Source organism: Equus przewalskii, chromosome 29 (assembly GCF_037783145.1).
Source record: "Equus przewalskii isolate Varuska chromosome 29, EquPr2, whole genome shotgun sequence".
Lineage (NCBI taxonomy): Eukaryota > Metazoa > Chordata > Mammalia > Perissodactyla > Equidae > Equus > Equus przewalskii.
In genome coordinates, this window is record NC_091859.1 from 18,641,581 (window position 1) to 18,657,985 (window position 16,405).

The following is a 16,405-nucleotide window of genomic DNA, read 5'->3' on the forward strand; positions in this document are numbered from 1 at the left end:
TGGTCCCCTGGTTGCCAGTCCAAGTCTCTGTCTCCAAATTTAGGGGGGAAAAAATCCAGATTTCTAAAACATTCAAGTCTGGAATAAAGATACTACTTAAATTTTTCAGGAAAAAAAAAGAGCTAGTCTTAACTACATATAATACACAAAAGTCCACTTTGTTGTGTTATAAGGCAAGACCATAACACTGCCCCTGAAGGGTTTTAAAGTATGAATTTCACTCTTCAGCATACTCTGGGATGTTTTCACAGTATTTTTAAACTTGGTCTTCGTAGTCTGATTTACCTGAGGAAAACTACATAGATTCTTAAACTGTAAAGAACAAAGAAGCACGTGACTTCTTTACTGGTGTTGGTGAATTAGTCCCGCAAGTGTTTGGATTTCCTTTTAGACGTTGTCTTGCCAGTTTCTAAGATCAGAGGGAGACTAGCTCTAGAAATGCTCATGCATAAGATGGTCTTTGGTACCATCTCTCCCCCTCCAATGGGAAGATTCATTCTCTGCCACACAAGGATCTCCCAGGTCTGGCTCTGAGTCAGCAGGTCTTTAATGTATATATATATATAAACTTTTCCACTGCTTCATTCTTTTTTTGTTAATCCATCTGACAAGGTCAAGGTGGGGTTGATACAAGAAAAATTTGGAACCAGTCCCATTTGAGACTTATTTCCTGAGAAAACAAACTGTTTTTCATAATCTGAAAGTTTATGGAATTTTGACATGTAAGTTATATACATGCGTGTCTGTTCCTTTTTTGAGGGACTCTAATTAAATAAATTGGGTTGGGGAGTTGCCGAAATGACTCGGGTGTCAGCTGTTATAACTTCAACTCTAAATATTAAACCCAAACACGGGCTCCATGTTCCAATTTATACTGAAGCTTTATAACATACGGCCTCGGAGTAGAGTTATAATGATCTCTTGGGAGAGGCGAGATCCAATTAAAATTCAGTTTGCTGTCTTTAGGAAAGACATAAGCAGTTATATATCCTTTGAGAGGGTCTTAGGAAATACACACCTGAGCTTTAAATCGCTACTCATTTGACTGTGAAGTTGAATTTCAATTCATCTGGGAGTCGGAGCATAAGAAAGAATTCAAATAACGACACTCTGATATTTCCCGGTGTGTTACCAGGGAGAAAAGAGCTCCTGGAAAATGAATGCCTTACACATTTGCAGATATTACCAACCACTTATAAAAACAAGACTATTGTTATGTGTAAAAGTCATTCCTTTTAGGGGAAGCCTAAGAGTGAATTGAAATGTAGCTGACATTTCTACCACAAGATAAAATGTTTTTTAATGTCATGTTTAAGTTCTCTTAGTTAAAAAAAGAAAAAGGAAAGAAAAAAAAATCTATACCCCAGTATTCATAAGCAATTCCAGACACTTCACTCATAAAATAACTCACAGGAAGACATTACACTTCTAAACACAAAAGCTATTAGCATCCCTTTCTAATTCTGTTTTAGTTCAGTTAGGGAATTATTGGCTATAATTTGCAATCCCACACATTGTTTTAAAAAGACAAAAATGCACAATAGATGGAACAGAAAACATACAGGCAAATGCTTCCATTTCATTCATTAGTTGGCTACTAAGATGAAACAGTTCAACAATGTACAAGAGCTTCCCCACCCCGACTCCACTCCGTGGTTCTTTTGTTTCCTTCTTCTTCTTCGTCGTCTTCTTCTTCTTCTTCTTTTTTTTTTTTTTTGGTGAGGAAGATTGGCCCTGAGCTAACATCTGTGCCAATCTTCTTCTATTTTATGTGGGATGCCACCACAGCATGGCTTGATGAGCAGTGTGTAGGTCCACACCTGGGATCCAAACATTTGAACACCAGGTGGCTGAAGCAGAGCACAAACTACACCACTGGGCTGGCCCCTGCTTCCTTCTTTTTTACAAAGATCTGATGTATTTTAAGAAATATGAAGAAGAAAAGCCATTATATTGCCTTAGAACTACCCCACCTCACTGCTTCTCTCCAAATTCTGATTGACTGTAACTGTTTCTATTTGAGACCACAGACAGAGTCATGAAATAAGTTCAATGGGTTTATCATATGTCCATATTTATGTACCAAATGCCATTGTACGAGGAGTGATTTAATAATACAGCCCATTTATTCCTTCAACAAATTTGTTGAACCACAGTATTAGCTAAGGCAATGCAAGTTGGTGTAATCAATAAGCCCCCAAATTTCAGGGGCCAAATTTTAATAACATGAAGATTTAACTTTCATTGAGAAGAACAGTGCAATGAGAGTGCCTCATAGGATTCACGGGGCCCTAATCCTTCCACCCCACGTCTCCACCATCTTCTAGAGCCTTGGAGTCCTCTGCCTTTATCCAAGATAATGGAAAAGAAGCTTGAGAAGGCTCCGCTGTTTGTAACCACCTTCTGCTCACACAGCCACAATCACATAGCTACACCAAATGCAAGGTGGTTGAGAAATGTGTTCCCTGATGGGGCAGCCACCTTCCAGGCACAACTTCACACTCTGGAAGTGGTTAGCCCCAACACCTGCAGTAGGATCCTGTGCCAGGCAGTGTGGAATCTTCCAAAATAAACCAAACTAGGACCTTGTCTTTCAGTACCTATACTTTAGAAAATTTTTCCAAGCATCCTACTTCCTTATCAGTAATAATAGTTAATATATATTAAAAGCTTGTTGCATATCAAGCTTATTATGGATCCAGAGGGTATTGGAAGTGGGATTTCAGAAGTCAAACCCTGGTGTGTGAATGTCCATATCCATGTTCTTACCTCCTGACCATTGCTGGCTTCTAGTCACAGGAGGCAGGGACTCAAGTCGGGTTCTCCTAAAAGTTCCTACCATAAGGCAGAGCCCACACCATACAACGAATGAGTGTGTATTACACTAAGCTGAACCCCAGCACCTACGGCTGGGGTAGCTATTGGCCATAAAGCACGATCAGATTCCAACTCATGAAGAGCTGTCCTCCAAAACACAATTACTTATAAAAGAAAGTTTTTGTAAAATATAGAGTGACTATACTAAAATATTAATTAATCATTTAAAAAGAAAAGCTGAGTCAATTGAGATAGAAATGCTAATTTATTTGAGTAGATGGGCCTATGGGCATCGTAGGAAAAAAACTCACTTAAAAAAGTACTCACAAGAGAGAGCGAGATGCCCAAGTTATGCCAACACAACATTTTACCAGGATCTTCTACCGTATTTTCCCTGCATATCCACCCTCTAACTTGCAAAATTTGTCTTGCTTCACATGATCCATTTCCAAGTTGACTGCTTTTCCTCTTGAAGAAATGAAGAAAGGATTCCTCTCTCATTTCCTGTGGCAATTCTCCCGGGTTTTAGGGGCAGGATTTAACAGAAGGTGCTCCAGATATAGGACGGTCCTTGACTTGGAGCAGAGAAGGAGTGGATTCTAGGAAGGAATATAGCTCATATACAGAAATAACCTGAATGTGAGGTAAAATTGGGAATAAGTAACCTATAAAACGTGTAGATGAAATTCTATTAGAGGAGAGAGATTACATGCAGTTTTGCAAAAGAAGTGAGTTTTAGCTGGAGCTTTTAGAAACATAAAATTAATTGAGTTGACCAAGTGTAGAGAAAATAGGAAATGCCGTTTGGAAGCATATGATTTATTCAGTTAGTCAACCAACAAATACATTGAGTGCCTCTATGCAAGATAGGGTATAAAGTGCAGAGGGGACGGGGGGACTGTAAAAACGTGCAAGACGGCATCTACCCTCATTGAGGTCAGCAACTGAGAGCAAGAACAGAAGAGAACAATTGGCATGTATGGAGCACGCACCTGTGCCTGGCCACATGCTAAGTGCATCGGTTGTGTTATCTCACTGGCATTAATGCATGTAAATTACTTAGCCAGGTGCCTGGCACAGAAAGAGTGTGCAATACTGATAGCTGTGATTTAAATGCCAATTTTATGTGGAGGTTATTATTATCTCTGCTTTCAAAATAAGGAAAGTAAGTCACGGTGAGGTTAAGAGATATATCCAAATTCCCTTAGCTGGAGAAATCAGGCATGCACAGATGGAAAGTTCAATAACAGTGAGAGAATGCTGGGAAAATGGTGACCTGAGCACCCATACTACTCCCTCTCCTAGACTCCCCCCGCCCTGCCCAGCATTCGAATTCTAATCAACTTCCAGCTACCTATCTTAAGTAGAGCATCTTTGGGGTGGGGTAGTAAGTGGAGCCTGGAGGATGCATGCAAGACCTCCCATCTGTGCGGGTCCAGCTAGAGAGAGCTGGCAGTGAGCTGATTTCCATGAACCAATAATGATGAACTGGGGGCAAGAATCAGAGCACCAAGCTTCCTGGAGAGAGTGCAGCTCTGGGGGATCTGTGAACCCAAAAGGGAAGTGGGCAAGCCTGAGAGATGATCTTGGAGGCACCTGCTGATTTCCCTGGTTTTGGAAGAGTTTGGACGGAGCTAGACAGATGGGTTCAGGTCCTTTCTGCCCTTGAGGCTAGTTGGCCACCTTGTAGCTTTGTGGGGAAGGGACTTCCTCTTGACAATTTCCCAATAGGGACCAAGAATGCTGTATCTCCCTCCATTCCTGCACCTCCTCTAAACACTAACCCAGGCAATTAGAACCAGGGTCTGCAGTGAAAATGATGAACACCCCAAAGGGAACCAATAGTCAGATTGAGGAATAATAATCTACAGGCCAAGATGAATATTCTTCTGCTAAAATAGAATTGCCAGAGGAGACCGATAACCACTGTAACAAAGAACAAAAGGACACTTACAGAGATGAAAGAATAGCATTGAAATAACTTTTTAGCTCTCAGAAACATAGTTTTTAAATTTAAAAAAATTTAATTCAGTTAAGGAAAGGATGGGCCCGAATGAGGAAGGCTGACTAGCAGACGAGGCAGCATATGGCAAATGCCGAATCAGTAGTTTCGGTTCTCAAATTGAGCTGATCGTTAGATTCACCTGGGATGCCTGTTAAAAATATAAACGTTTCTCAACTTACCCAGATCGAATAAGTCAGAAACTCTGGACATAGAGCTAAAGGCACTGCATTTTTGTTTGCAGAGGGCACTGGTTACTGGAAACTGTTGAGATGGGGGGCAAATGTTGAATGAGTTGAATCCTCAAGTCTACAGGAGGTAGGTGGAGCTGAAGGGGTCTGTGAAGGGTGGGTTGCATTTATAAATAATGGCTTTCAAAGATGACGCAAAAGTTGATGAATGTTTTGTTTGCACGATCCCAACTTTTTACAGGGTGTGTTCACAAACATTTGTCACAATTGTAGATCAAATATGAAGTCTAAAACTTTCATATATATAAGTCCAGCCCTAAATAATGTAAAACATGAGATAAATAAGTTGAAGTGCTGCAATTTTGCAAAAGTTTTTAAAAAGCCTGGGTTCATTTAGTTCCCATTTCCGTCACTCTGCGTGTGTGTGTTTAATAACCAAAATACACAAGTTAAATTTTTGCAATTTTGCTTTTTTTTTTTTCTGCTTTATCTCCCCAAACCCCCCCGTCCACTGTTGTATGTCTTAGTTGCAGGTCCTTCTAGTTGTGGGATGTGGGACGCCGCCTCAACGTGGCCTGATGAGTGGTGCCATGTCCGCGCCCAGGATCCGAACCCTGGGCCCCCGCAGCGGAGCGCGCGAACTTAACCACTCTGCCATGGAGCCGGCCCCTGCAGTCTTGCTTTTTAACCAGTGACAGTAACAATGGTCCATTTCTCTCTCAATGTTCCATTTCCAGAAAGATGGATCACCATTTTGGCAAGGTATGAGAGAACAATAGGAATAAATGGAGTGCTTGGAAGACAAGTGTGTAGTGGAGTGTTCAGTTTGATAGAATCACCCCTGCATATGTTTTTCCTACATTTCCTGAACAACTCCCACTAAAGGAGACAACACAGTACTTCTTGGCTTTCTCCCTTCAAAAGGCTGCTTCTAGTGCCGCTGATACAAAACAGCAAGAATCAAAGGATTCATAGATCAAGAAAGATGGTTTCTGATAACTTCCAGTAGGTTATTTCCTTAGAGCTGGTTTTTCCAGGAGGTGTGATGGATCTGAACTATTGCATTCAAAAATGTTGACCTCCACACATTTACTGAAAGCAGCCAAGCTCCATGAGGCTGACCTTTCTGCAGTTGTGAGCCACAACATGGCTAGTTCCTCAAGAGAAGTGAGCCCAGTCTTTCCCTGCCTTGGGACCACAGCACACCAGTCTCACGAAATCTCTGCTATAAATGAAAAGCATTCTGTCATTCAAATTTGGGATGAGGTACACACGCTGTGCCCTCTCGGAGGGCCACGGGACACATTAGCACATCTGAGTTTCTGAGCTCCCTGCAGCCGATAAATCTTTTTAACTCTCTTTAATTCAGAATTTCCAAAACTCGCTTAATTGCTTACATTAGTTTGCTAGGGCTGACTTCAGAAAGTATCACAAACAGGTGGTTTAAACTGCAGAAATTTATTGTCTCTCAATTCTGGAGCCCAGGAGTCTGAGACGAAGGTGTTAACAGAATTGGTTCCTTCTCAGGACTCCGAGGGGAGGGTCTGTTCCAGACCTCTCTCTGAGGCTTGTGGATGGCTGTCTTCATGTTCACATGGCGTTCTCCCTGTGGATTGATCTGTGTCCAAATTTCTCCTTTTGATAAGGACACCAGTCATATTGGATTAAGATCTACCCTAATGACCTCATTTTAACTTGATAACCCTATAAAGACCCCATCTCCAAATAAGGGCATAGTCTGCAGTACTGGGAGTTAGGATTCACTTAAGAATTTGGGAGGGATGGGGACACAGTTTAACCCATTAGACCGCTAATCCCTTTTTTCAAATGTCACCTATTAACAGCCTGCAGCACACTTTTGGGAAATGCCTCTGTGGCCTCACAGGTACCATGCTCTGCTTCAGTAGTTTCCAAATGCCATTTGCAGAATATACACAGGATCATTGGGGGTGGTTTTTAAAATTCTAGATTCTTGGGTCTCACCTCCACAGATTGAAATCCACCAGGTCTAAACAGGAACTCAGGCACTTGCAAATGTAAAACCTGCCCAGAGTCAAACATATAACCAAATTGGAGTTCTACAGCCATATAGCACTCCCTTGTTTTTTATTTTTGGTGAAGAAGATTGGCCCTGAGCGAACATGTGTTGCCAATCTTCCTCTTTTTGCTTGAGAAACATGGTCCCTGAGCTAATGCCTATGCCAATCTTCCTCTACTTTGTATATGGGATGTCACCATAGCATGGCTTGATGAGCAGCGTGTAGGTCCACGCCCAGGATCTGAACCCACAAACCCCAGGTGCCGAAGTGGAGTGCGTGAACTTAAGCACTATGCCACCAGGCTGGCCTTTATTATTTTTAGACTTGATTTGGGCCAGAAATCCCAGAATAGTTGCATAAGAATTGTACCTCTTTTTAAAATAGCGTGAACATAGGATTGTTTCTTCATCTCTGTTTTTATCCTATCTTGTATCTGCCTCCATCCTGATACAAACTGTTCCTTAATGTGCGTATAAAGACCCCGCCTTTTTCATCTTTTTATTCTCAGCATCTACCAGAGAGCTAGCACATAATGAGCTTTCGGGAAGTGTTTATCGGATGAATAAGTACCTGAAGCAACACACATAAACATGTACAATTGTTTTATCGTAAGAAAAAGTTCTTGATGTTGATGTATCTTTATCCTTGAGATAGTTCACCTGCTGTTAAGGTTTTAAAGCATAACCCATGCGTCCTCCCCTCCCCCCACTTTTTACTCCACCCTAACAGCTTGCCTTTCGTTTTCAGGACACTTCATACTTGTTCTAGCCTCAAGACTTTTTGTACATGTACGTGCTTCTCTCTGCCATCTTTCCCGCTCCCACCCCTAATTGTCACCACTATTTCCAAACCAATATTTGTCCTGCCCTTCAAGTTTGAAGTGGTGGCCCTCTTAAACATTTCCATATAATGCTTTGATCATAGTTACAAAAATTAGTTGCATGGCTGCTCTGCTTGCCAGACTCTAAGCTACAGGTGGGCAGGCTCCATGTCTGTTGTGTTCAGTTTTGAAACTACAGAAACTTGCACAAAGTAGGAGTTCAGATATCAACTGAGTGATTATGTACTTAACAGTGGCGATGTGCTTTATTCCACCATGAAACTGGGAGTTCTCTAGAACAGGGACTAGATTTAATTCATTTTTATATTTTCAGCACCTGGCACAGTGCCTAGAAGACAGAATGTTTTCAATAAATTTCTTTAAAATTGTTAAAGCTTTTATTTCTTTGTATCTTTGTTTACTTTTGCCTAGATGAAGGCCCGGGGTAGACATTTAAGACAAGGGGAGATGTTAGTGAAAATATAAAAATAGATTTGTTCTTCCTTGTCACTAGAGCCCAAACTTTAAAATCTGTAAAATAAAAAGAAAATAGAATAACAGGGAATATTTGCTGGAATCAAGGCACCCCAGACAGTTGATACGCTTCTAAAACGCAGAAGGTAACAGTGAGTGAAATAGCAGTTTCAGTCGGTTTTCAGGTGGCCAAAAGATCGTTCCAAATGCAGCTCCTGGCAGTCATCTTCTCCTCTAGAAACTGGAGCGTGTGTCCGGTGGTGATTCCAGCAATTCACTAATTCACATTTCTAAAGGCAGAGAAAGCTGGAGGAGACCCACACAGCCGCGGCACACTGGGACTGTGGCAATGACCAGACTTCAAGTTACATGAGTGATGGGAACTTTCAGGGCACTTACGTCTCTTCCTGAAGATGCCGCTTAGCTTTTTAACTCTTGTAATGTTTGGTTCTTTTAGTGACAACCTATAGAGGACAAAGTGTTTCTTCCCACAATATTGAAAATTGGCTTCCCAGTAACCTACTGTCCTTACTTCAAGGCTATTATGTAAGATAAGGGGGGCGGGCTCTATTTCTCTGGGGAAGATGAAATTGTGTCTTTTGTCTCTTCCCAATATCCGGGGTGTAGAGAGCTGCTCACAAGGGAGTGGGGCAGAAGTTTTACGTTGGACCAAATTGCCTCCTTAGAAGGAAAGAGGTTGTGATCCCATTCATTTTCCTTGAAGATTAAATGGATTTTTGACATCTTTAATGCATTGAGATGATATCCACTGAGGTCTCTTGGCAGTAAAAGGAGCTATAAAAAGGGCTCCTTCTTAGGGAAAGGGTGTCTGGACTAGTAATAAGCCTTAACAGCAGGGCTTAGGGGTTCTGGCACAGAGTGGCTAAGACTGGAAGCATCTCCAGGTGTGAATACGACAGCATTAGGAAAATGGCTTGGCCTTTTGAGAGACCAGGATCATCCTCAGCTGAATAACCACTAAGGCCCGGCCCAGCAAGACCACCATCACAGCAGTAGATGCTTGTGCCCCAACTCCACAGGTTTTCCACTGAGATGCTATGAAACCCACAAACCAGCTCTGGTGGATCAGCGTCCCCTATTCTCTTGCCACCTGGGGTTTCTAAGTAGCACTGACCTACCTCTTCGTTCTAGGTTGGTTCCTAGAATTCGGCATCAACACAAAGAGAAGAAGAAAGCCTGAAAGGAAAGAAAGTGAAGGCTTTAACTTTCAGTTAATTTTTTTTTAACTGTGTTAGCTTTTTTAATACTCTAGACTGATGAAGGGACCATTTCAACCACAGTGGCAAAGAATGAATTATCGACACTGTAATAGCTCCTCATTACTGCCGTACAAAATGACCACAAACACAGTGGCTTAAAACAATACAAACTCATTATTCTTACAGCTCTGGAGGCCTCAAGTCCTGGGCTAAAGTCGAGGTGGTGTTGGGGCTGTGTCGCTTCTGACAGCTCCAGGGGAAAATCTGTTTTGTCGCCTTTTTCAGTTTTTGGAAGCTATCTACATTGCTCGCAGGAGTGGCCTCTTTCTCCATTTTCAAAGCCAGCAATCTAGCATCTTCAAAAATCTCCCTTTCTCTCCTCCCTCACCCCGCTCCCTCTCCCTCTGTTTCCAGAGTCACTTTTCCTTCTCTTTTTAGTCTGAGCCTGCTGTCTCCCTCTTATAAGGACCCTTGTGATTACATTGGACTCAGAAAATCAAGATAGTCTCCCCATCTCAAGGTCTGTCCCCTTAAACACATCTGCAAAGTCTCTTTTGCCACGTAAGGTAACATACTCACAGGTTCCAGGGACTAGGATGTAGACATCTTTGGTGGGGGCGGGGCACTATTCTGTCTACCATGGCAGCCTTCATCATCTTAGGAGACAGCAGGGCTCTTTAAAAGGGCACCCACTGGTCAAGACAGGGAAGAGGGGAACAAATCTTACATCGTTAGTGCAACAGACAAGACTTGGTGACTTTGGATTCTGGTTTGGAGGGATGGCATGGATGTAAGTGACATTAACTGAGGTCTGAAATACATGAGAAGCCTTCAGGAAAAAAATTAATGATTTTAGATATTTTCAGTTTGAGATATGGCATAAATTAATCTAGTACCAGATGCAAATGTAAATATCCTTACAATATATGAGTGTGTGTTATATTTTGTAAGGGTTTGGTGTATATACTGTTATATATTATAAGCATAGTTCCAATAAAAATCTATCATGGCATCGAAGATACTGCAACGTAGATAATTTACATGTTTATTCACTTCTCGGCTCCGTTTTGATCCCACACCAACCAAGACGCCGAAGTAATTTTTCACCCATTTTCATAAGAAACACAAACACAAACACAAGGGGCCTAAAGTGATGTTGGTAGTTTTTCCTGAAGATTGGTGGGGGTATGGGAGGCCATCATGGTACACTGTATGGTATAGAGCTCTTCCATGCCCCTCTCATTTTTGCAAACTTATCCCCCCACTATTCAAAGATATGGTCCAATCACACTCAAACTCTGGAAATTTACCCTATAGCAGATTGACCCTGAAGCCATTGACACTTAAGTTTCAGGCACCACTTGCACACTCCTTCTGAGTTCTGGGAGTCACTGGGAGCTGTAGAGTGTTCCAGGTGGAGCAAGAAACCAAGGGGCAAATGTGGAGCATTTCTGAGAAAATGCCTCAAAAGATCTCAGAAGCAAGGGACCTGTATCTCCAAGGCCTTAGGAATTCTTTTGTGATTTCTATTCTCATCCTAGACATTAACTTTTGAACCTGATTTTAAATTCATAATTTTATATTCTATCAGAAAGGGCCCTCCAAATTCTATATGTTTCAAGCTTTACAAAACCCATCTATTCTGCCTAAATGAATTTATAAAAGCACTTACCAAACAAAGATCGCTTTCTCCGTGAGGATTTTTCATACGGGACTCCTAGACAATATTTTTGCATACAATTATGTATAACTTTCCTGAACCTGTACCATGTTGGCCTAAGTTGTCTGTGCCCAATTCACTTTTGCATCCTTGGTACTCATAAAGTTACCGAGTGTTCAGTCAGAATTTTATAAAATTGTATTGATGGCTTAGGTAAAGGGATAGGTTAATTTAAATTAATTCTTACACATGATTTGATCTAATGGCTAAAATTAGGGGCTGAGCATCAGCATTAGCTGTGTACTTGCATTTGCATAATGTTCCTGGAGGGAACAGTATGAGAGGGGCATCGCCAAGGTTGAAACACGAGAGCTCTCAGCAGCCTCACATTTGTCCCTCCTCCATGCTGTGAGGTACCTGGGGAGGGTTCTCAATATTTGGTTGCCTGGCTGCTCTGCCAGTGACCAGATGGGACAGTTTAAGGTGGAAGCTTGGTTCTGACCACAGGTCAAGCCAGGGTCTCTAGTCCAGCTTTATCAATAAGTATCAATATTTATCAATAGCTCATATTTTGAGCTCCCATCTGCCTCCCCTATCTATTTTTCATAGCTTGTAGTGGGGAGAGGCATGTTTAGTTATCCTCCTTAAGCCAGAACAATTCCTTCTGAAACCTAGGATGCTATGCTCTGTTGTTTGCTTCGCTAGGTCAGGAAATTCCTGCTCTGAGAGTTCCACAAAACCATCAGTCCAGATTTGAATTGATTTCTGAAAAAAAAAGAAAGCCTCCAAGATTAAGAGGTGGCTTCTGATTAGTAGCAGAATGAACTGGAAGGCAAGGAAAAGAGGCCTCTGAGCTTCAGGGTAAAGGAAATGAAGAGAAAGATGGTGGAGCGGCCCGCAGGAAGATCAGGCAATGGAAAACAAGAAAAGTTAGTGGGAGGGTGAAACAGAACCGAGAGCTTGGAGGATTACAGGAGAAAGAATGAAAGGAAGCAGCTACAAGCCTCTAAAGCCCAGAGAAATGGCCAGGCCCCCTGAGGGTGAGGAGGGAGGCTAAGGGCGACAGCAAGTCAAATCAAAGAAAAGGGTAAAAATAAGGAGGAAGGTTTGAAGGATTGTGCACTGCTGGGGGTGGGGACACAAATTTATTTATTGTGTTAATGTTTTTTGTTAATGTTTTTCATCCAGTTCCTTTACAATTTTAGTTTAGAATTTCTTTAAATAGCTCTAAAACAGGACCATTCGCTGGAAGTTATTATAAATCAAAAACAAAACAAAACCATTGCAAACAAAGTGGGAGTTCCCAGAGCCCTAATCAGAAAGGCTTGTGTTGTGCTTCCAAATCCTGTCCCTAGAGACCATGAGAAGTTTTTAATGATAGTGTTTCCGTAAAAGGCTGATTTAGTACAATCACCACCCAGACCAAATGTGGGGGAAATTAAAAAACTGTTTTCAAATCCAAGGCCTCCTTTGAAATTTAAAATAATATTCTAAGACGATGGTTCATATAAATTTTAAAGCAAGGGAACAAACTAAAAGAAGTAACGCAAAAGAGATTTAAAAGGAAGCAGGGGAGGAAAAAAGACAACATGCAGTTTGGTTATATCTTCTTATAAAACACATGAGGTCTCATAAGCATATGAGATCTGGGCCCAATGGTTTGAAGCCTTGAAGACTCATTTTGAACAAACTCCCTGGAAAAACACCATAGTCGATTCAGTGCTCAGGACAACTGTATATCCCCAGTTTATCCATGTACTGGAAGTGCCCAAAATTTATCCTCAGTGGGCACTAAAATGGTGTAAGTCCCAGAAAACCCATCACCATTCACAGTGGCCAATGGCTCTGGTAGTTTATTTGACGGCAAACATTAGTTTTCATAGCAGAGCCTTCCTTCGTCTGACATCTATGTGAAATTCTGAGGTTGGGAGATGTTTATCTTCACATGAAAATAAAATGTAAGCAAACCATCGTATGGTAACTCTCTCTCCAGAAAAAAACAAATTCCATCTTTTTACATAGAAAAAGACAGCGGCAAAATGAAGTTAGTGCTTTTGACTCATTACATTGTAAAATTATCTGGAAGCTCTTTCACATTGCCCTAAGAAATCATTTAATTTGTATCATTTCAGGGTATATCACTCATAAAGTTGCTTTGGGCAGTTGCATCTTTAATGAGGCTCAGTAGATAAGAGGAACAGATACTCTAGATTCAAAGCTGTCTCAACAAATGTGGATCAACTGTATTAATTTGATTTAATTTAACCAATGGGCTGATTTCTACCCTGCCTTCTTCTAGGAAGGATTTAAGGACAGTTGGCTAATGTGAAGGTCTAAAGGTATAGGTCCTCTTGAAAGCCTCAGATTAACATCTAGAACATATAACATGTCCAGATAGTTTTCAACTATCGACGTGTTAGTCTAAGCTTGGAAAGAGCTTTTAAACTACAGTGAAACATCAACTACCTTCGAACCTGCAGTTTTCGTAAGCTACTTTGTGATTTGGAGGCCTGCACAATAAACCTATTGTTCCTTTTTGAAAAGAAGAGAAAGCAAGAAAAGCAACCCTCTGGTGTTGCTTTTGTTCATCTTATCATTCCGCAGCTTATTTAGGATCATATGCTGGAAAGTATGTGTGTAAGATTGAACCCTAGACTCAGCGCAGGAATTTCCTGGAAAAAACAGGCTTCTGAAATGAGTAGCTAGGTAAGAAATAAAAGAGAAATTCTACTTCTTTGATGAAGTCGGCTTTTCATTCAGTGTGTTGCAAATCTAACGTTTAAAATTAAGAAAATTCAAAGTAGACCATCTATGTGGATGTTTTCACATTCCATTTTTATGACAACAGCCTGCTTATCTGAGATTAGTAGTAGATTCTTGCAATAAACAGGGAGAGAGTACTGTCTTTAAAACGATCTGCTATGCTTCAATGTTGCGTTGTCTTGAGAATAATTTAAAAGGTGGCAAAGAGATATATTTTCTACTGAATTATGCCAATATTACATGAACATTATGGGGATAAGAATATTCACAAAGTTCCCTAAATATCTCAGTGTGTATGATTTGAGGACCCAAAACAGAACCGAAAACCAATCTCTTTCTAATATCAACACTGAATCAGAATCATTCTGAAATCCTGTTAACTGGAGTAACCCCAATCTATACCCAGATTCCATCTGTGATGTGCAGTGGAGCCAAACATCTCACGATTGAAGAATACTCATTACAAATATTTCTGTTGACAGAAGTGAGGGTTAGAGCATTTACAGATGTGACAAACAATTGATCAGATGCTACTGGACGTTTAGAAGCCTCACTGGGTTTTCCACAAAATTTGGTGCCAGCTGATTGATTAATTAAAAAGCCCATTCTACTGTTACTACCATTTTCCCTTGAACAATTTTGTAGCCATCATTCACTGAAAAGAAAGACAAGTATGATCTCAACAGTATGTGAATAACTATTTCAAACTCAGTAATTTCTACAGGGTTTGTTCCTATCCTACACCGTTCAGTTTGTCCATGGTCCAGGGTTCTGTTACTGAAGAAACAGAGAATGGCTATTGGGAAGCAAGTAGGGGACTCCATCCTCTCAGCTCCCCAAACATATATATGTACTCATTCCCATGCCTGAAACAAATTTCTTGTGTTTACTACATCTAGCTCAAAGCCTAGATTCTCTGTGTGCATTCCTTTCTGTTGGGTTCTAATGTGGCTGCTATGAGACAAAAGATGACTTATTATTCCCATTAAACCAAATATAAAATGGTAGTGAAGAGAAGAGCGAAACTTCCATTTTAAAAACTCTCTTTTCAGGAGGAAGAAAAAGGAAACACACAGCTGTTACAGTTCCCCAGCAGTGATCAAATTCTGCAAGGTAGAAGCAGCACACCCACAACAGGACTATGGCAACGGGGAGGTTTATTGTTGACCCAGCTGACAGGCCATGGTTCTAATCCCCGGGAGAGTTTCCTTGTCCATTGTCCTTTGTGACCCCAACACAGGCTACTCTAGGATGGTCTTCCTTGTCCATTATCTCTCACACCACAGCTGAGGTAGACATTGTAGAGTATTTCTTTCCTTGGTGTCTTAGCTAGGGCTGCCATAATAAAACACCATGGAATAGGTGATTTAAACAAGAGACATTGATTTCTCACATTTCTGGAGGCTGGGAAGTCCAAGATCAAGATGCCAGCATGGTCAGTTTCTGGTGAGGACCCTTCCTGGCTTACAGATGGCCTCCTTCTAGCAGCGTTTTGACATGGTGGGGAGTGGGAGAGAGAAAGGGGAAGAAGCAGGGAGGAGAGAGGGGGAAAGAGATAGAGAAAGGGGAGAGACAGAGAAGGCGGGGAGAGATAGAGAGCGCTCTGGTCTCCTCCTCTTCTTATAAGGACACTAATCCCATCACGGAAGCTCTTCCCTCATGACCTCATCTAAATCCAATGACCTCCCAAAGGCCCCATCTCAAATACCATCACATTGAATATTAGGGTTTCAACATATAAATTTGAGATTTCACAAATATTCAGTCCATAACACTTAGGGTTACTTAGCTTCAGCAGCCCACTTCCAGGTGGTATGGATTTCAGGGCCTAGAAATTTATTTAAGGGGTTTTATAGGCACAAGCTGTTTCAGATAGGCTTGGGGTTTCTTTGGCTGTACAGTTCTCTCAAAAACTTAGTAGACTTCCCATCTATTTGTTGTTGCTAAATTTCTATACAGGAAACCACAGTCAAATGTCTTATCTAGACATAGTCTTTAAGTCTGGAGACTCTTTCACCTATTTGTGCTGTCATTCCTAAGTTCTCAAGTGAGAAGACAACAACCTGAACCCCACCCTGCCAGTGGCCCATCACCTTAGTGTGGCGATCTCCTACTCAGGATGCTACTATCTAACCTGCTTCAGCCTGGAGTGTAGAAGTAGTTGACTTCCACCCCAACAAAATGCCAAATTACTGGACTTTAAAAGACCTGAAACACAGACTTCAGGCACAGAACACCTACCTGACTGATGCAGCATTGCTCTTTATCTCTTCTTCAGATTGGCTAACCCCAGCCTGAGGCCATCTCTTGCTTATAGATCAGGCAACACATACTGGTATACTGAATTTTACCAGTTATTGGTCCTCAAGTGACATGTTTCCTTTCAGGGAAAGTAGGAAATCAGATGTATCGCTACAAT

At 41.3% G+C, this 16,405-nt stretch overlaps 1 long non-coding RNA gene across 1 annotated transcript; it reads right to left on the reverse strand.

The window, feature by feature from the left end:
* Positions 1-8,244: 8,244 nt before the first annotated feature.
* LOC139080220 (uncharacterized) lies at positions 8,245-10,267 on the reverse strand. The gene is made up of 3 exons (XR_011534541.1): positions 10,143-10,267; positions 9,483-9,540; positions 8,245-8,400 (listed from the first exon to the last, which is right to left on the reverse strand). It is a non-coding gene; the product is annotated as an uncharacterized lncRNA (long non-coding RNA).
* Positions 10,268-16,405: the final 6,138 nt, after the last annotated feature.